Source organism: Melopsittacus undulatus, chromosome Z, assembly GCF_012275295.1.
Source record: "Melopsittacus undulatus isolate bMelUnd1 chromosome Z, bMelUnd1.mat.Z, whole genome shotgun sequence".
In the NCBI taxonomy this organism is placed as follows: Eukaryota; Metazoa; Chordata; class Aves; order Psittaciformes; family Psittaculidae; genus Melopsittacus; species Melopsittacus undulatus.
In genome coordinates, this window is record NC_047557.1 from 34,430,398 (window position 1) to 34,451,619 (window position 21,222).

Sequence of the window (21,222 nt, forward strand, 5' to 3'; positions counted from 1 at the left end):
TGGTAGGGTTTAGACTTAAGAGATGACTTTTTTGCAGCCTTTTCATAAATGACAGTTAAAATATGTAAAAGTAAGCATCTGATGGATGTAGATAGCATAAATGTGTAAAAATGTTGTCTCTTAACATCGCCTTCTGATAGCAAGGGAAAAATCCAGAGAGAATACACATCAGTAATCACTAGACTATCTGTTGTTAAATATACATTAAAAAGCATTTCACACTTTCATTTTTGCTAGTAAGCATGAGATTTGCCTGAAGGTAGGACTTAAAAATTCTGCAATGTAATGTCAGGCAATCCATTCCAGCATGTATTGATAAAAACATATTAAAATACTTATATAATGAATACATAATTTTATCGGCATCTTTCCTTTTGGGCAAATGCTGGACATAACATCAGCACAGTAACTATAACCAACAAGCACTGTTGCAGGCCATCAAACCAGAATTATTCCAGTGCTTCCTCATGCATTAAACAGTTTGAAAGCCTTGCAAGATACTCCACCATACTGTCTCTGATCTTTTTAAATCTTGAATCTCAGATTCGGAACCTTATCTAAACACTTAGGACTACACACTAATGCAAAAACTACTAGCTCGTGTTTGATTATGAAGCCTGCAAATACCTTCCCCCCACCTAGTCTTACTCATTTATTTATTTTATTACCTTCAGTATTCAAAGGATAGCTTCTTCTTTACTCTCACATTTCCTAGAGTATTGGAAAATGCAATTTGCCCCAAATAGTAAGGTATATATTTATTTGACTACAGCTGGTTTTATTATTTCAGTTTTGATCTGTGTCACCTCTCTGGATGCAGTTAGTTACAAAGAATCATCACAGAATCACATAATGATTTGGGTTGGAAGTGACCTTAAAGATCATCTAGTTCTACCCCACTGCCATGGGCAGGGACACCTTTCACTACCAATGCTATGCATGTTTCAGTACCTCAGATGTAACTGTAAAACCTTTGGAAAAGCTCAACACATGACCACTAACAATCAAACCATACAAGACTATAAAATACTCAGTGGTAATTAGTTATGGGAAATCTTACACAGCTGAACCAAATGGAAAGTCCCACAAGCCATCTCTAGGAAGAAAAATATTTAACACGTATCTACATGATGATGAAGTAAAACCCATGATGCTAATCTTGGTCCTCATTTGCAGCATCAGTCAGGAAATATCCCCACCTTTGAACAACTTTAAGTACTACAGACGTCTTTAATTTCTATGCCCTCACAGTTTTACCTGTCTAATGGGGCAGTATTTTGCAGACAGTGTTATTATGTAGAAATCATCCAGGTCAAAAAAACCCCACACAACAACAAAATAAAGTGAAACAAACCAAAACCAAATGGGGCGAGGGGAAGGAGCAAAACAACACACCACCACCACAAACAAACGATTGAAGGACAGGTTCATAATTTAAAGCTCTAAGATTATATTATCTTCCCATCCAACTAACTTTGGCTACCCTTCCCATGAGTGTGACCAAAATCTTCTTACATCCACTTCTCCCACAGCTTCCAAACAACCATTCGGGTTCTACATTTGAGTAATTCCTACCTCAAACTACAAAACCAGACTCAGTTCTGATTTTAGTCTCAGGCCCTTTGCCGTCACCTTTGACCCAATCTATATGCATGCATTTCTAATCCCAAACCACAAGTATTAATTCCTTTTAACTGAAACTTGTATTGTTTGAAGATGGAAATAACATTGTCTAATTTACACTGCTTACATGTATTGAATTAGGATTCCTGTCTGCAGCCAGCTGCAGGATGCTTTGTAATGTACTGGTAGTAATTTGTTTTGTTTTTGCTTTAATTTGTAAATCACTCACAGGCTTATGTAACGGATGCTTTATAAAAATGGATATTTAAGTAAATAAAAATTAAATACAGCTAGCATGACAATAACTCACGAGAATAGGAGGTATATATCCTATAACAGACTTCCTCACATAAGTGGAAGGCGTTAAGCACAGTCCTTCACACAGCGGCAGAGCACCCAACTTTTTGCATGCAGAGAACAGGTAGACATCATCTAAATGTAGGGCCCCCCAATATGCTATCAGGGAGTTATTCCACAGCTAAACTCCGAGAAGCTGGCAGTTGGCTACAGGAGCTACCTCTCAATGAGGCACCACCATCCTTTGTTTCATTTAGCTTAAGGATTTGCAGTGAGGGCCAGACCCTTAGCAGCTGCTAGGTCCCACTGATCAGAGAAACTGGCAGTTAAGGGTGTGATTGCCATGGGGTTACCCTTGCTGCCATAGAAACAGCAGGGAATTAGAAAGCTGCTCTACTAGTTATATCAAGCTATATCTTGTTAATTTTCTGCAAGAAGCTGTTTTTTCCCCCAGCAAAAGTAAAGAAACATTGCAGAGATGCCTATATTTAAAAAAAAAAAATCATGCTACTAATGGATACTATGCAGCATATGCTTCAATATTTACATAGTGATGGCTTTCCATAAATCATTGTAACTATATATTACGTAAAACTAGATAAAGAGCGAATAGGAATGTTAGGTTTTGATAAAGCTTAAAATTAACAAAAAATCTAACAATTATCCTTTTTGAATTGAGCTATAACTAGCTAGGGATCTCTCTGTATACGGTAATACTTGATGAGACATTCAAGTCCTTTCTTACATGTAATCGATTTCTTGTTTCTGACAATCTCTCATGCTAAATTTTCTCCCCAAAGCCATTAAATCATATACATATTTAAATATTTCATGACAAAAGGTTCCAATTTATACTTTTTTTTCAGCGCACAACTGATTAAGCAAAGCCTCCTGTGACAACATGTACAAGGAAGTCAGTGAGTACAGAGATACCACTGCACGCTTACAGCTCTAAAGCCATGTGGCAGACAAGTAAACCCAGCCCACACAACATACAGTGATGCTCTTTCTTCTCTGCCTTTACACCCTTTTTTGTTTTTATTATTTTATTTCATTTTTTAATTTGTATTTTAATTTAATGTGTGTGTAGCTCTCTCATTATTTTAGATGGATAAAATCTTAATCTCTAAATCATAATAAATTAACATTCAGGGATACAAAACATAATCTTGAATATTTTTCTAACTCTAAACACACACTTAACTCTATTATTTGTACAGATAACAGATTCACATACACACATACTACATTAGATCTATAAAGTAATGTCATGGTTAATCACCCTGAATGTGTCTCCTCATTTTTGGTGACCGTATGTTAGGAGATGTGTCAGGATATGTTAGGGAACATCTTGTCTCAAACTTCTGGGTCAGAAAGAATAAGTGATGGGTGTCAAGATGATTATCTTGGATAATACAAACAGACCACAACAGAAGATGGACAGAAAGGTCACTCCAATTTTTAGGAGCTTAATTGGGGAGGATTGTGGATATGAGCCTTCATTTCCTGAGGGCCTTTAGGCTTTACAAATTTCAAGCTTTCAATGCAGCTTTAAAACATCCCAATTAAAAAAAAAAAGGAGTATTTAGAAAATAAGGACAGTCTACAAAAACATCATCTATGGACATACCTTGTAAACCTTAAATTTCATGTTATGAAATCAGTTGAATTAAATGTTCACTTTGTGTGAGAAGCTCCACTGACTCTGTGCCTGCATTATCTGCAAATGATTTTATATGACTACACATGTATGTACATACACATGTACTCCACAGACTTTGCAGTTCTATTTTAGCTTACTAATTAACTTCTTGGCATAGGTAAAATGTATATATACACCTGGCTGAATACATAGAGAGAGATGATTATACAAGAACTGAGATTAATAAAAAGGTTATAAAAGAAAAGTTAAAATTACTTCTTAAACAAGACTTATATTCTGGGAAACATTCCAGGATTATTTGGGGGGCTATTGTGATAACTTCTGAGAACCACTCATGGTTACATAGAAAAACTCATTGCTAGCCTTCATGTTTTAGTGGGTTTGCATAGTCACCATAAATTGACATTTTTTAGACATATAAGTATCCGTGTTACAAAATTTTACATAGATACATGTTTGATTAAATACACAAGCCTAGTGTTTATCAAAAATCTTTCTTCTCCCTCCTTAAAGAGTTATATATTTTCTAGCTGATCTCAGAGAAACATTTTGAGTGCAGCTGTAACACTTGAAAAGCAGACTGAAAGATATTCATTTGGTCATACTATAATTGCAGAGGATGGTTTTAATTAGGGTGCAGACAGAAAAAAAAATAAAATCAACATTTGTTTCTAATAAAGAAAAGCCTACGTAATTTCCATGACTTAGGGTTTGTTGGTTTTGTTTGGCTGAATTTCCCAGGAGCATCTTTTTTCTTCCCAATTAAATTTCAAGCTGTTACACTATGGGTAGTCCTACTACTCCTGAGGTAAAAGTTACCAAAAGTGTGCAGTAGCACAGCAATTCATAGTACAGACGGGGCAACGTGCAACACCTCTTGCTTATTTTGGCTAACTGACCTCAATAGGACAGAAGTAAGCCCTCTAACTAGTTTTCCATGGAAATGTACACTCACGCATACAATTACATACTCGTTTTCCTGGTAGGTGTTTTTACCATGCTGAACCTGACTCACCTTTGCTCCTGTAAACATGAAGAAAAGGTCATGATGATACATGTGCTCACCATGACTATACATGTGCAACTGATATAAGATTTAACACACCCAGCCTGCAAAGAGCCATGGTTAAATTTTTTTCCCCTTGTCTGTCTCTTCTCATCCACCTCCCACCAGATCCCCTTCATCAAGTGAAGCCATATGAACAAACTCATGTTTAAGTGTCAGCAGCCCTTTCCTTGAGTTATACCATAACAAAAGGAACAAATACAGTGCAGCACAACCAAGTTCTCAGTCAATAATGGAAATCTTTATCTTTTGGCTTCACTGCAGCCTCCACTCTGCTAGAAAAATCAAAAGCGACTGATCTTCCTCCCTTCTGACACCCCCTTTCTCTTACCTGTTGGACTTACTTTCTTTGCTCAGAGATACATGGTATGTATGAGGATACCAGCAGGGGAAGAGAAGGCTGTCTTTCCCCAAAGTATCACTGAGAATGACATGGGCAGTATGTGTTCTAATAAAGAGTAATGCGAAGGAGATTTTATTTACTTATGTGTATGCATATATTTACTTTTGCTGCCAGGTTTGTAAAAGTACTTATTCTGGTTGCTTTTTAGACTTTGGGTCTGCTTATGCATTCATCAACTAAAAGCTCTGCATTTTGACTGAAAGGACCCTCAAAGACCTTTGCAGACTTTACTAACTGATACTGTAGACCCTAGATCAAATCTGGCAGCACTTTAGATCCAGAGTAATTGCATTTTAAATCCAGAGTAATTCCAGTGACCGTGTTGGAAAGTAATTTTGACATAACTTAGCCCTGAAACATGATGTGTAGCCAAATTTTTTTGAATATATATCAGAGCGTACCACCATGGTGGAGCATAGTAGCTGTGTAACGATGCACAGGAGCACTACTCAACGGTTTCAGAGTGAAAGTGAGGAACACCATGTACTGCTGAAACTGCAGATGGAACGTAAGGAGGTGGAATGCAATAACCGCAGCTGAAACTTAGCCAGGACACTGCCGTTAACCACCCACACTCTTGCTAAATGGCCTACAGGGTCTTTACTGACCAAAAGTATGCAGGTCCTCTGTTTTATATCTCAGCCCAAAGACATATGACAGCAGCACAGACTACTGCACAAGCAACCTGCTACAGTGCTGATTGTGGACTAATTTGCAGGGAGTGGTATGAAAATACTGGCTCCCCAACACATGACTCTTCTGTGGGACTGAGCACCCCAAATGCAGAATGTATTTTCATTCTTCAGGTTCACCAACCCTAAAATATATTTGAAGCTCTGAAAGATGATGACACTGTCAAATGCCAACTATAAAGCATCGATGAGAACTGAGGGTAGGCAAAAGAGTCTCATACTGTTTTCAGAAAAGAAACATTAATATGAACTCTCACTCCTCATAAATGTGTATTCAGCACTGTAATTCCAGTAAGCCTATTAGGATGCAAGGACAATCGCTTTAAATGCTTTTTCTGATTTTTAAAACATATTGTTTGATTTCTGATAAAATATTCACTTTGTTATGGAATGCTCTTGATTACTGACCAGAGAAGAATGTATAATTCACAAGACACTGACATTCCATTCCCACCCAAAAAACAAACCACCTTCAATGCACTGCATATAGCATTTTTATTTTTAAAACTATGATATATCACTCTGGGATTAATGTATTTAATGACAGCAGCTCAAGCTTCATTTAATCATAGCAACTACATCAAACCTTTTTAAAATGAAGTGTCTGGGAAGTTTTATTCACAGTAATCCTCTACCCACACTTAGAGGAAAAGAATCTAAGCACAGCCAGGGCCTGATAATCTTCTTGCATTTACTAGTTTTGCAGTGGTATGACACCTATGAAGTCAACAAAATTTGCTTTGATTTACAACTGTCAGGTCTGTGACAACTATTAAATGGCAAAATCTGTCACTGACTGATAATGACAGAACTCCTGTTAGCATGGATACACATTGATTTGGTAGCTTTAAGAAGATCCAAAGTCATGTTTCAGCAGTTGTCCTTATCTTATTAGTCAACATTTGTTTTGAGATACCAGTGGCAATTCCCAAGTATTTTGCCTCTCCCTCCCACGAGAAAATGCACATTTTTTCAAATGAAAACATTTATTCCCCTCACCATCAGCTCTGCTTGAGACTTTCAGATATTTCTGAAGACTTTCCTAACTGAGTAGTTATTGTGAGGTGACAAGATGTGTTACGGTATCTGCTCAGAAAAACATTTTTAATGCACACTAAAGGTGGGTAATTTTTTTCTCCCATTCATCAAATGGTAGAATATCAAATTCCTTAAACAACTTTGAAATCAATAACCTTGAATCCCAAGTGTAGAGTAGTATTTTGATACCTCTGCTTCTCTACAACCTGTGAGAGTGGAAAATTCATTCAAGTGTCTCTGAAGAAGCTTTGCCACTAACTTGTGGCATGTAACAGTGCTTGCCCTTAGGCAGACATGGCTCCTAGAGGCAATCAAACTACCAAGCACACGGGGCATGAAGGCAAAAATTTTAGATTGCATGAGGTGCCATGGGGACTTTTCAAGATAGTATGTAAACAGAGACACAAACATAGCAAACCATTACAACACAGTTTTGTATGAAAGTGGGTAGGAAATACCCAGCATGCATACCCATAGAAATGACTGATTTTCATACTGATTTTCACCATCATCTGCATATACAGTTGCCTAATTTCACATACCATTAAGAAATTTACCTTCACACAATCAGTCCCTGAAATCATCTTGGCTTTCCTGTTTGGTATCAATATTGTGTAACTTACTGAGAAGCAAAGTTAGGTTTTCTATGCTCTGGCATTCTTTCAGTAAATTTAGTAAGCTACTTAAGCCTGCCTTTCTGAGCCTCAGTTTCACCAACACTGAAAGAACGACACATTTTTTAATGAGAAAAAGGAAACATCCACAAAGAGCACCAATTGAGGTATTGTATTTGCAATACATGCAGCCACAAGAGACACTCAGGCTTTCTTTAGCTAACACCTTCCCCAGTGCACAATGTGATAATACAAATAAATCACATCTGACATCCTTGCTCCATCGTGGACTACTCCTAACATGGACTCTTAACATGCATCAAATGCAGGGCAAGGCATCTGACAGTCAAGTAAAATCAGAGTATCAGATGATCCTTTTCTCACTTTAAATCTAAACTGACTAAAGCCACAACCTGAGCTGAAAAATGTAAGCAAAAAATCTGAGTCTTCCCACGCTTGTCGGTAAAGCTTCTAAAGATGTTAGTAAGACATTTGCCTAACTGGGGGCACTGTAAAGAATTGAGAAGTTTCCCAGTGACAGAAATACCAGAGTAGAAGTGCCAGTAAGTCATACTCACAAACTGGATTTCAACACTTGCTTGTTTTTCTGATTGAACCCAGACTCTGTCTCAGTAAGGGGAATCAGGCATACTATATGCTGGGTATATGAATGGCAACAGAATCGGGAGATTGATTTCCATCTTTATTATTCATTAGAGGACTATGCATTATTACTTGCAATATATACAACACAATCTTAATAAAGCCTTTTTCCTTTGATTGTTTACCTAAAATTTTGCACCAAAAGACTCAGGTGTGTCCTAGGTAGCAGTGTTATACAAAGGGATGCAACAGGGTGCAGAAGAGACACAAAAAAAGGCAAAGGTCATGTTTGTAAGAATGCAATGGTACATGAAAAGTGAGCTATCTGTTTGCACGTATTAGAGGCACTGAAATGCAAAAGAAAGTGGGGGAAATTATATTACAGTGTACAAAGTAATAATAACTATGCCTGCATGTCTTAATACCCTCTTGTCCCAGCAGTCCTGACTTTCTAGGCAGCCCACTTCTCCACATTAACAGTAGTCATTTGGAGAGCAGCAAACGTGCCATTAGAAGCACTTTTACAAGTGTATATTCATCCACCAATTAGCTTAATGTGGCCGCTTTCTGCATATTTTCTATCCAGGCTTGCACAAATCTTATTAATATTTCCCCCTAGCGCTTTGACAGATTACCTTGTCATTATGCATCCTGGAGCCTTTTAAACAATATGGGTAAACTACTGTTTGCGAGGTTAATGACAATTATCCCCTAATTACTGCATAAGTCACTCAGTCCACTTTATCTCATAGGCAGGGTTCTGCTCTGTGTATCTGCCATTGTGTCACTGTAAATGAATCTTGTATAGCTATGTTTATCTGTCGTTGCTTTGTAAATTACCCTAACAGAAGAATGAACAAATTACTGTGTGTCATCACTTAAATACAGCTTCTGATAAAAAAAAGTCCCACAAGCACAGCACTTGAATTTTAGCCTGATCACAATTAGTAAACACATATTGAATATTTTAGAAGATATATTTAGAAGTGGATGGGACACAGTGTGGTGGAAGAAGGCTCTGAAGTGGTAAGCCTAAGGGTGGAAAACCGGAAGAAATACAGAAAGCTACACTAGTAGTAGTTTCATGATCACCTCTTAAGAACTGTTCTGCTAATTTAACAGTTGATAGATGAGCCAGTGATATTTTCCAAACAATCCCATATTCAGAGCTGTGTCGAATTCCACAATCTCTACTGTTTCTGACCACAGCCACTTAGTATTTATTTTCTTTTCTTTTTTTTTTTTTTAAGCTGGGAAATCCAAACACTATTTGGAACAGAAATAACATTCATAAAAACACAGGCAATGCTAATTTAATGGATGCATTTTAGAACAGTATCAAAGAAGATTAATAATTTGGATCATTTCTGCCCTGACCAGTCACAGTGACTCCAACAGGACTCCTCAGTGTACAAATCAGAGCAGAATCTAGCAGGCAGCACCTAAGTCAATGTATTGATTAAAAAAAAAAAGGGGAGAAAAAAAGAATTAGCATATTGCCTACTTTTTTTTCCACAGTGCCTGCACTTTGAGTTACCTCCTTGTTATAATTAGAGTCCACTCCTTGGTGTAATTGGAGTCCAACAGAAGGGGAGAAAATAATTCTGAGTTCAATTCACCCTCATGAGTTGAGGTAGCTCTACCTCAGAAGAGGAAAGCAGAATTGGAAAATACCAACTTCCTGGTATATTCAATTTCCTGAAGCAATTTCAATTCACCATTAAGAGTACTCTATTGGTAATACATCATAGACACCACCTATGTCTTGCTTTGAGAAAGTGTAACAGAGACTGCATTTCCACTCTGTCCCTAGGAAGGTCCCTTCTTGAGTCAGAGAAGACTTTTTAGTACTGGTTCTACATTGCTGGCAGTCACTTTAATTGCAAAGACTTAGTAATGAATGATTCAGGCTACAAACTTCATTTCCTCAAGCTCAGAGTAGTTATGGCACATGAGCTTCCTCACACCAGAGGTTTGAGCAGAGACTGAATCCTCTCACTCTTGCTTAGATCTGAAATTTAACTCTGAGAATGAGGGTGCTTCCTTGCTTGCCTAGTAAATGGATGATTAGCAGAATGAGATATTCTTCTAGCTACTTAGATGAAACTTCCTGCTGCACAGCCTGCAGGAAAAACAATGATAACAATGGGTATGTCAACCCTGCACCCTGCAATGAGATTACACAGTAATGCATTTTATCAGCTGTTGGGAAACACATATGTTTACACACACATATAAAATACATTCACAAATGATACATGCATTGATATGATGATGACACGTATATGCATGTTTGAAATTAATTTGATTTTGCCTTGCATTTTACACATTCCATTCAGCAAACCTTCTCTCTTTATATATATCCTAAAACATGCTCAGCACCAGATTCCGAGCAGTGCAGTACAAAAAAATGAAGTCACTAGGACATCATGCAGATTGGAGTGGAACTATGATTCTTGAAGGGTAGCAATATAACACTGCTCAAGTTGGTGTACAAGAAAAAGGAAATGCCAGAATTATCTAAACCCTAATATTACTGCAATTCAGCAGGTAATACCAATATTTAAAATCTTTTTATCATAGTAAAGTGTACATTTATTTTGTTGCATTATGATAGAGTCACATCCAGAAAGAATGGACAGACTGAGATATAACAAAATTACTGATATTACTGAAAATAACAGTAGTTTGAATGGAACATGGCTGAGGACAGCACCTCTGAACATGTTTGCAGTATAGGAAAAGCTGTAGTGAAATGCTAAGAAAATGTAACAGCCATCACTGCCAGGGATAACTGAAAAGACTGATCGATTTTGAGTAAGGACTACCTCAAGGGTTTTGGTCCCACTAGGATTGATCTTTGTGTCTGTCCTCTATTTAGTCAATGCAACTTTCAGCAGGATATCCACTGCAGAAATAAATGGAAGTGCTGCAGTAATCCTCCACTCTCCTTCTAAGTATGTTATTTTCTCTGTATGCTGAAGGAAAAGTAAAACCAGTGTGGCTGACAGGAAAGTGCTAGGAAACAGGTGGCTTAAAAGATTTAAGGACACAGAGCACTGGTACTGTCATGTACAGTATTATATGGGGAAAAAAAAGAGCTTTCCTACATTATCAATATTTCTCTTTGAATTTGGGGGTTCTTTGGCCTCTGACCATTGTTACTAGCAAACAAACTCCACAAGAAAGAGACAATAGGTAATTTGATAGTCCCACCAAATGAAAATAAGGATGAATACCTGTTTTTTATGCAGGCAAGCATGGGCCCTAAAAGCAACATTAAACTTTAAGTGCCAGTAAACAATGCTGGCTGCTTCTAAGGGGAAACTGAGACTGATTTAACTGAACAATTTTAAGAAAAGTCCTGGCAAAATAACAGATTGAAAATAGGTGAAAGCTAAAGAAAAACAGATAGGAGAAATACAGTTATCCATGTTGGTTAGGATCTTTTAAGAAATTCCATATGCTGTGCAATTTTTGCTTTTGCACACTTTTGGTTTCATCAGCTTTCTTTGAACAATCTCTAGAGATACTGAATTACTTGCAGAGAACTCTATTCATTAAGAAATATTATTTACATAGGTATTATTCAGCTTTGCCTGAGATCTTTTACATTTAAATGGAAGTATGTACCTTTGATCTAACACCGAAAAGCTAAATGCTACTTTACATGAACATAGATCAGTAGGTGGTAAAGGTTGAGGTAAGCAAGAAAACACTAGAAAATTCAAAATGTACATGGTGTTAACATGACATCTCAGTCACAACATTGGTTACGAAAAGAAATTCTGAAGAGGAACATGAAAATTTAGAATTAGACTAAACACATTATTTGTGTGTATCAATAATCCATCATTTCCAGAGAACTTCATACACTGTGGAGTTAGCTACCATTTTCAACTCTCAGCAACAGTACAGGAAGAACACATTTTTCATGAGCAATTCACGTTGAGGAGGACACTGGAACATACTATAAATATATACACTCAGAACAGACTAGACAGAAGTATAAGCAGGAGAATACTATATGTTAAACAAGCACCATTCGCTGACCTAACCCTCTATTTGGGGAAAACATTTTTCCGAACATAATGGAAATTCTGCTTGAGTAAATTCTTCAAAGTCAAGTCATGCTGAGGTCTGTGCCACCCCTGTAATTCTTCCGGCCAAATGGCCTGGTGTTGTGTAATGGACATGAGCATACAAGAGGCCTTGGTTCATGTGCAAAAACTCTATTATTTTTTAGCAGTTTGCAGGCTCCAGAGTTACTGTTTGAACTACAAATGCAAATTACCTAAATACTTGGAAATTCTAACTGAATTCTAACTGAATTGAAATACACCTATACTTAGAGTTTAAAGAAGGACCTAAAATATCAAACAGAAATTTCATAAACTACAAACATTTTTCACCTAAAAAGAAAACCAATCTTTTGCATTTTTAACACCTTTTCATGTTGTAATCTCAGAGAAAGAGGTAGAGGTGGGCAATCCTGGAGGAACTGAAGCTTAAATCTAGACTCACCAGCCACTACTTGCATATTCTGGACAAAGCATAGTCTTTCCATGTCCCACACCCTTGTCTTTAAAATGGACGTAGACAATGTTTTCTCTTATTTTATGATGTTGTAATGAAAAACTTGCCACAGGCTTGGAAAGGCTGAAGTCACTGGAGCCCTACATACCTGTAACCTTGAATAAGCAGTTTATTGTGAACTTGACCTGCCTTTATATACATTTAAACAACTCTGACCTGCAGTAAGGTTTTAAATTAACCGAGTTACAGAAGAACTGTAAAGAAAAGACAGACTTAGAAAGAGCCTATCTAGAGAGCTGCAGCAACATCCACACTCCATTCTTCCATGGACAACAGTAGAACATGGCTGGAAGGATTCTCTTCTATAGTATTTGGACATGTAAGCTACGATCAGTCAATGAATACCCTTTCTAGTTCATCCTTTCAGAGAACAACCTTTATTACACTATGTTGTGATTGTTTTATTCATGCTTATTATGTTCAGGGCTTCCCAAGTGAAATAATTCTCAAATAAAAATACCAATCCCACTTCCCCAAATGGACACCAATAAACTGTCATTAGATTACTTGTAGTGCAGCAAACTCTGAAGGAAATAACAATGCTCATACTTACAAGTTTCTTTTGATAACTTTACAAGCTGCCCTCTTACCTCAAGGGACAGACAGATTCTTTCTCAATACAGAAGAGACTCCCCTGAATACACATATTTGTTGCAAAGCAAATAAAAGGAATTATTTTCATGAAAAGAAAGCAGTAAGAATAGCTTGGCAAAATGCAAGCATAAAGCAACTCTGAATGTCTTTGGCACATCTCCAGCTTTTAGAAATGGCATCCAAAGTTGGTCCAAGTGTGGCTGATAAACCTGGCTTAGAGCTGCCTTTCAGCTCTCACTTATTAATAATTAAAAAAAAAAACCAATATATGGGGGATTACTAGCCTCTTGGTTTTGATTTTGTATATCAAACCCAAAAGTTGACAAGGTTATGTCAGCATATGAAACTCCTCAGGCCACAGTCACAATGATGCAAATATTTTATATTTATTTATTGCACTCTACTGAGATGTTGAAATAAATTATTAAAATAAAATGGTCTTCTATCTATCAATCTATCTATCTAATCTTAGATGAAAATGCCATCCTGAAAATGTATCCTAAAACCCAGAAAATAAACAGGTTACATTTCAGACCCTAAATTAGTCAGAAATGTCTATTTTAAAATACAACAAGGAATAGTCTGAATAGCAATATACACACAAATGTAAATGCTCATATGGGGCCAAATGCACTGTGACATGCACTATGGAATGAAGGTGAAGTGTTGTGTACAGAAGGAACCAAGCAAATCTCTTAGCTATCACAGACTCTCTCAGATGTTCCTCAATGATGGCAATGTCTGAAATAAAACTGTTTAACCAGTTTTGTGAAGGAAGCAAGGCTCTCATTTCCATTGTTCACACACACCAGCTTGGATCAATTGTGATAACACAGAAAATCTTGTATAGACAGACAGACATATTCCCACAGTCTTGAAAAAGTAAATGGGAACTGAAGACTGAACACCAAAGTCAATTTTGCCCACACAGGACAGTAAGGTCAGATCTCTAGAGGGATTTGTAAAACTCACAATGAATGGAGTTATCACTTTAAGTTATTTAAAACATACCTGTATGCCTTGCAGTCCGCTTAGCGAGAAATGATTGTTGCCAAGTCGTTAGATATGCAACATTAATGTTGTTATGTGATCAGCTCCTGGAATTGTTTTCTACATTTTTCTCTTAAGTAAACAACAGAGTAATTAATTCAATTTGGTGGAGCTAAACAGGCAAGGTTACCTGCAACACGATGGTCTCAATCCACATGAGTTTGAAGGGGGGGACCACAACTTCTAAAATCCATTAATCAAATCAAATTACTGCACAGGACTCACCATAGGAACATCACAGCAGTGTGAGCATGTTTAAACAATTATATTGTGGTACACAGATAGCAGCAAGGACATAGCAAACAGCAGCAGCAGTAGGTCAGAACATGCAGTAATGCAGTGGCTTACACTTGCCCTTTTAATCATCTGAGGGAGTGAAAAATACTGAATTTACATTCACCCAAAGAAGGCACTATAGGTACCACACGGCTTACGAACAATCTTTGACACAAGATGTGATAAAATTAAGTTCAAGTCAGGCTGTATTCTTAAGTACAGTTTTAGAAGGGAAAACGACATTGGGAGACAAAGAATGAAGCTCAGTTTTCAGAGCAGCAGGACAGGTGAGGTTTGGAAAGAAGCAGCAAAAAAATATGAGAATTAGGAGAGAGGATTAAAGCAATAGCCTAGTCCCTCTGCAGCCATTCACCTACCTCTTTTTCCTATTTTTCAACCAGAGTGGTGAGAGCTGTGGCTGCAGAACACCCACCTATTGTATAGCCATCCGTAAGTGAGCACTGGCTGGGCCAATGCCAGAACAGTAAAAGCAGCAATCACTTAGTATTTTTTAAGCACTTTGTATTGTACAGAGCTGTCTAAGGAAGATTGATTTCCATGAAGCCCCATTTCCATCTCAACGTACTGCTGATATCATAAACCACAAGAGTTTCTCCACTCATACTCTGCAGTGGAATTTCACTCTTCACAAGAAGCCCACATATTAGCCCAGGGTTCAAGGAAAACAGACAGTCATGTTCTGCAAGGCATATCATTAGGTCAGCCTCAGGATCAAAGAGCAATAAATTTAGATAACAGCATCTAGCTTTGAAATAATTACATACACTTTTACAGACACACATTTCATGCATTTTGTCTACATTTCCTAAAGATCTGCATTTACTATTTAAATTCGTTTAATCAGCACCCTACCACCCAGGTAAAAGCTGTCTAGACAAAGATGGTAGGGCAGAATTCCCTGAAAGGATTATAAAAAAAGTTTCTTGGACTTTACTATATCTGAATGTTTTGTTGTTTATTTATTTATGTATTCATTTCTTTTTATTTGTGGGATTCACAATGGCTTCTTATGATGGTCTTCTGTCACTTAATTTATCTGGCTTGGTTTCTGTGTGGTGTGTGACCTGACTGCTATTATACTTGAACTGGAGTAAGAAAAACATACAGGACTTCCAAACAAAACAAAACTAATTGACAAAAGAAGGAAGAAAGAAAGGGGGATGGCATATGTCATATTCAAGATACACTACAGTGAAAACATAAGAGAGTCACAATCCATTTCATGTATTTTACACTTATCATCTGTATGATGTTACAATCAGGAGAACCAATCTCATTTGGAGTCTGAGCACAACACTTAGAAACTTAAAGAGGCACCACAGCTGAAGAATTTGCATTCTAATGACTCCTTCCACTACCCAAATCAATATATGTAAGCCTTTGTTTTTGTTTTGAAAATATACTTTTCAAAGCCTGTGATGCTGTGACACGGGGCTCAGCAGAACTTTATAAATGTCCCCTGAACCTCAGGTGTAGCAGCTTGTCAGGAATGCAGATGCTGGTGACATCTGCCTCACTGGGGACTGAGCGCTCCACTGATTCAATAAGGCTACACAAGTGCAACAGGCCTTGATGTCAGATACATGGTTTTACATACTTACCATGTCAGTGGTTCTCAGCCTCCCTGGGAATTTATTCAGCTATAAGTGTATTCAGCCTGTAACAATGTCTTCTACCTGCCAGAGAGCTAGAAATATTCCCACCTTTTATGAATCTACAGTGCATGACTGCTGGTGTTTTACATGTTGGGAGGGAGGAACGGGAGGGGGATAGGGAAGGGAAAGAAAAAGAGAGAGGAAAGGAGGGACTAAGAGAAAGGGAGCAAATAACAGTGAAAGGGAAAGAAAGAGAAGGAGAGGAAGAGGACACTTTCTAGAATTTGTTTCACCCTCATTTTATAAATTTCTCTAAGAATATATCCATCTATACACTTACAGCACTGATCCAAAAACTGTTTAGAAACTGATGGAAGTACAGAACAATGACTGTCTGAATCACAATGCTTAACACATCCACTTCCTTTTTTCTTTTATTTAAAAGAGCTAGTGTTCACAATTCTAAATTCCAGTCTAGCATATTTTCAATTATTTTAACTTGGCATAGACAAGCTGCCAATGAAACCACTAGCTGATGTAAAATGGCTCATGTGGATAATGCTTACGCAACTGTGGTCAAAATCAGTTAATTTCTAAATGCAGGCATAAAATTCAGATAACAGGAAAAGTCATGAGTGCTGGAAACATAAAGATTAGATTTCTGTATACTTCAGACACTGAGGCTGGATATCAGCAGATAAAAATGCTAACAACATCAGTGACCTTCAGTGCCCTCTTATACCCTATTATTCTCTGACAAAATACTGCAGAGTTTTTACTGTGTTGCAGCCTCTTCTTTTTCTGTGTGTTTCTTTAATTTTGATGATACTGTTAGTATCAAAGACTAGAAAGTATATTAGTAAGGGCTCAAGTTTTTCTAATATCTATGATGCAAGTTAAAATTAATTTGGAATAAGCTTATCTACCTGAAATTATATCTTTTCCCATTAACAGTCCATCCAGATGTCCAAATATTATCAGATACTGATACAGTGAGGCATCTAAGCATATTGTTTCTGACATTATTATTCACAATAGACAAAAAAGCAAGTGCTAATTTTAAGCAATAGCTGCAAAACATTGTCCTCACACAGTCACCTCAAATCATGCAATAATTAAGAAACAGTGCAAGTTTTTGCAAACATTTTACAAAAAAAAATCTCACAAAATCATGCAATACTTCCAGTAGCTATACAGAGACTTTGATAATTTAGCAGGAACCTGGACTGCTTTGCAATACAATAGGAATGAAATCTCTTGGTACTGGCTAAACAGTAAGACCTAATGTGGAAATAAAGTGGCAATCATACATGGTACCTGAATTCCTTACCATTAGAAAGGTTGTGTGACAAATGACATAGTTAAAAATTTAGCATTTCAAAAAGAGAAGGGAATCTCTCCTTTCTATCAACTGTAAATGGAAAAGTTTCGTAGGAGTGAAAGTGACTCAAAGATGTACTTATGTCAGAAATATGAAAGGTGGACATGTGTTTTTGAAAATGCATCTAAAGTTTGAACTGACAGGAATACATTTTGTCTGCTGTGGGCAGAAAATTAATTTTATTCTTACTGTTCCTTTTAAATACTCAAAAACTGGTCAATAAACAAATTGCAGAATTATGAAGCATATAGTACTCTGAAGAATTTTCTAACCTCTTGTATCAGGTTTTGTTATATAAGTTTTTTTCTAACCATTTCAACTTTTTATTAAATAGTAAATACTTAGAAAAACTCAAAATATTGCGATCTAGCTAAACTGGACAAAATTGCCTCCCCTAGCATTTATTTATGTATCTATTAAATTAATAACTTTTCCTGTTAAGACTATTTCTTCTGGTTTAAGTAAGACAAGTAAGATAAGTTTTCTCCACAAATACAAGAAGAAAAGTAAAACTTCAAGCAATGTTAAGCACATTTAACTTAAAACAATCGATTTTGTCTTTTGTTCTGCACCTCAATTTATAGATAGATGTATGCAGATGACTGCCAGAAAAATTTCAGATAATCAAAACTCTTTACAACTACCTGCAAGGAGGACGGAGCAAGGAGGTTGCTGGTCTCTTTTCCGAAGTAACAAGCAATAGAATAAGAGGTAACAGCCTCAAGCTGCACCAGGAGAGATTTAGACTGGATATTTGGAAAAAAATTATCCACTGAAAAGATGATCAGGTATTGGGACAGGCTTTCCAGGGAAGTGGTGGAATCACTGTCCCTGGAAGTGTTCAAAAAACTTGTGGTCATGGTTTAGTGGTGGATTTGGAAGTGCTGGGGTAAAGGTTGGACTTGATGATCTTAAAGGTCTTTTCCAGCCTAGCTGATTCTATGATTTTGTGCTTCCAATGCATGTGTCTTAAGCCATAGCTGAACCCTGCTCTATCTCTATGAATGATATTTCTAAGGTAAACTAGTTAGTTGAGGCACACATTTGCGTAAATGCACACTGGATCAGACCTTTCCAGTTCCCTTCTCTTGACTCTTTTCTCCTGCTATATGTCTGAACATGAATTTCACCAAACATGATAAACAAAACTATTTCCTTCCCGTGGATAAAGCAAGTTAATGAGAATCCTTAAACTTGATATCATGAGATCCGTCTCCCTATAGCAATTGGTCCCTTGTTGTATCTAGGATTAATTTCAAATGTATATACACCTTTTTTTCCCCTGGTAATTTACTATTTGTGATGTAACAGAAATCAAACATGCTACAAAACCCATAACTAAAAAAAAATTGTTATAAAATGTAATCAGTCATTTATGTGGTGAGTGATTTATAGATATCCCCAATGCAGGGTTACCCAGGATATAGTTGTCTGTGCAGACATAAAATACAGTTTTGTTTAGGATAGCATCTTTCAAACATGCTGTAACCTCAAATGCTGCACAGACTTTTATCCTAGTCTTACACTGATACTATAAATAACAGCAGAAGGAGAAATTAAGAGGTAAAGATAAAAGGAGTGTTTTCAGCTGAGATCTGAAAAGAAATAGAGACACCAACAAAGCACAGACTGCAAGAGCACAAGCTAGTGAGGAAAAAGTTTGTATGAGCCACGAAAAGCAGCCTGTGGTGGGAGACAAAGGAAGTCAGCTGCTGATCAGCTGAGCCAGAAGAGAAAGGGCAGGGATACAGTGGTCAAATTTTGCCACAAGTTTTTGCCACACATAAAAATCTGCAGTCTCTGCTGAAGTAGGTAAGAAGTATGTGTGAGTATTCAAGGACAGATTTGGTGCTCTCTCCTGATTCATGCTGGTATAAATGATGAACTTTTCTGTCATCTTCAAAGGAGTTCAAACAATATTTTTTCAGTGTATATGGACTTAAAACCTGACTTTTGTGGATCAACCTGACTAAACACAAGCATGTTTTGTTGTTGGTTTGTTTTTACTCGGTTTATAAACAAATACCTATTTAGCCTATGGCAAATTCTGAAGGGAATGTTAAATGGATAAGGGAAGGCTGGTCAATATGGTTGCAGTTTTTCTATGCACATATAATAATATAAAAGCAATGCTACATGCTGGAAGACGTTTTTTGAAAAATCATTTAATAAATATGATTGAGAAGGTCCCTGGCCTTAAGTTCAAACCCAGTAAAGCTAATTTTTCTGGTACAGTCTGTGTAAGAGTCAGTCCATCTCACAAAACTGTCATGGAATTTCATTAAAATTACCTAAAACAGGTGACAAGTAGAAACTCAAGCTCTTAAATGAAATAGAAGCTAAAGAGGCTTAATTAAGAAGATACAGACAAGGCTTTCCTAGGTTAAGGGTTTTTTTTTTTTGTTATGATATTTAATACCACACCCTCCTTAGCTCATAGACAACAATGCTTTTGAAAGAAATTTCAAGTTATCTCAAGGCTCAGAATATGTTGCTATGGTGCATGCTGCCAAGGAGAATAAGCTAATGGGCTCTCTCTTTAATGTGATTAGAGCTATTATTGACATAATGCCAGAAGACGCAAAACCATTAGCATTACGCTACAGCTCACTTCAGTCACTACTCAGATATAGCATTTGATCCACAATTTTAATTTTGCTCTGCTCTATTCAGGGCTGCATTACACAAAATGCATAATTAAAAGCTGCTGTGATTCTCTCTACTTCTCAAATTAAAAACATAGCAAACATTTGTAGTTCTAATCCACTAGAAATTAATAAATCAAACATTGTCTTTTATCCTCATTCCTCAGTGCAATTCAGGATGCATGTTGGGAATATTTTACCATGCAACAGAGAAAACTACACTGTGAGCCACTGCTCAAAAGGAAAGAACAATCTCTAAACCCTGTATTGTACTGCAGCGAGAACCTGGAGCACATCAGAATACTCACAAATTTGTGATTCCTAAAGTTATACTGGGAGCTGTTTCTCAATGCCACCCCCCTATAAATCCTTTAATTTTTAACTTTATCAGCTTTTATTGGTGAATAGAGAAAAGTTATGTGTGGTTTTGATTTCTCAAAATGTATATCTTTTGAGTTTAGATTTTGCAAACAAAACACAGGAGTAGTGGTGATCCTAAGGAAATGTACTAATTGGTTCACATTGCAGATCAGCCCAGTGATCATAGCTCATCATTTATCCTTAACACCCAGAAAGACCTTCTGATAAGACCTGAGGCATACTGCACCTACCTTCTAAAGTCTGCCAGTGCTTACTATTCTCAGTGTCAAATTGTTTCATTATGAATCATGCCAGCCTAACTAACCAGATTATTAGAATTGTATGCCAAGTGAAACAGCATTCACATTCTTCTTACTCTAATTTCTTCCCTAGATCTTTCCATGAACACTGGACATGAGTGCAGCTAATGTCCAGCTTTTTGTAAGATGTTTTTCATTTTTACTGTAAAGTTAAATATTGATTGTGCAAGTGTCAGCAGGAAAAGTTTTTAAAAATTAATTTGAAAAAATACATAAACCTGAAAAAATACATAAACCAGAAAATACTAATTGAACTTCAATATTTATTTATTTTTTTCTTTTTTACTATCACTTCTCCAGTGTAAAAAGGCTTCAGAAAAAAACATGGTACAGGCACAACAATGTATTTTAAATGTCCTGATAATAATTTTTATCTTTGGCTCAA

At 36.8% G+C, this 21,222-nt stretch overlaps 1 protein-coding gene across 3 annotated transcripts in view; it reads right to left on the reverse strand.

Annotated features, from left to right (window-relative positions):
* BNC2 (basonuclin zinc finger protein 2) overlaps nt 1-21,222 on the reverse strand; it is a 239,257-nt gene that overhangs the window by 25,063 nt on the left and 192,972 nt on the right. The window lies entirely within an intron of this gene.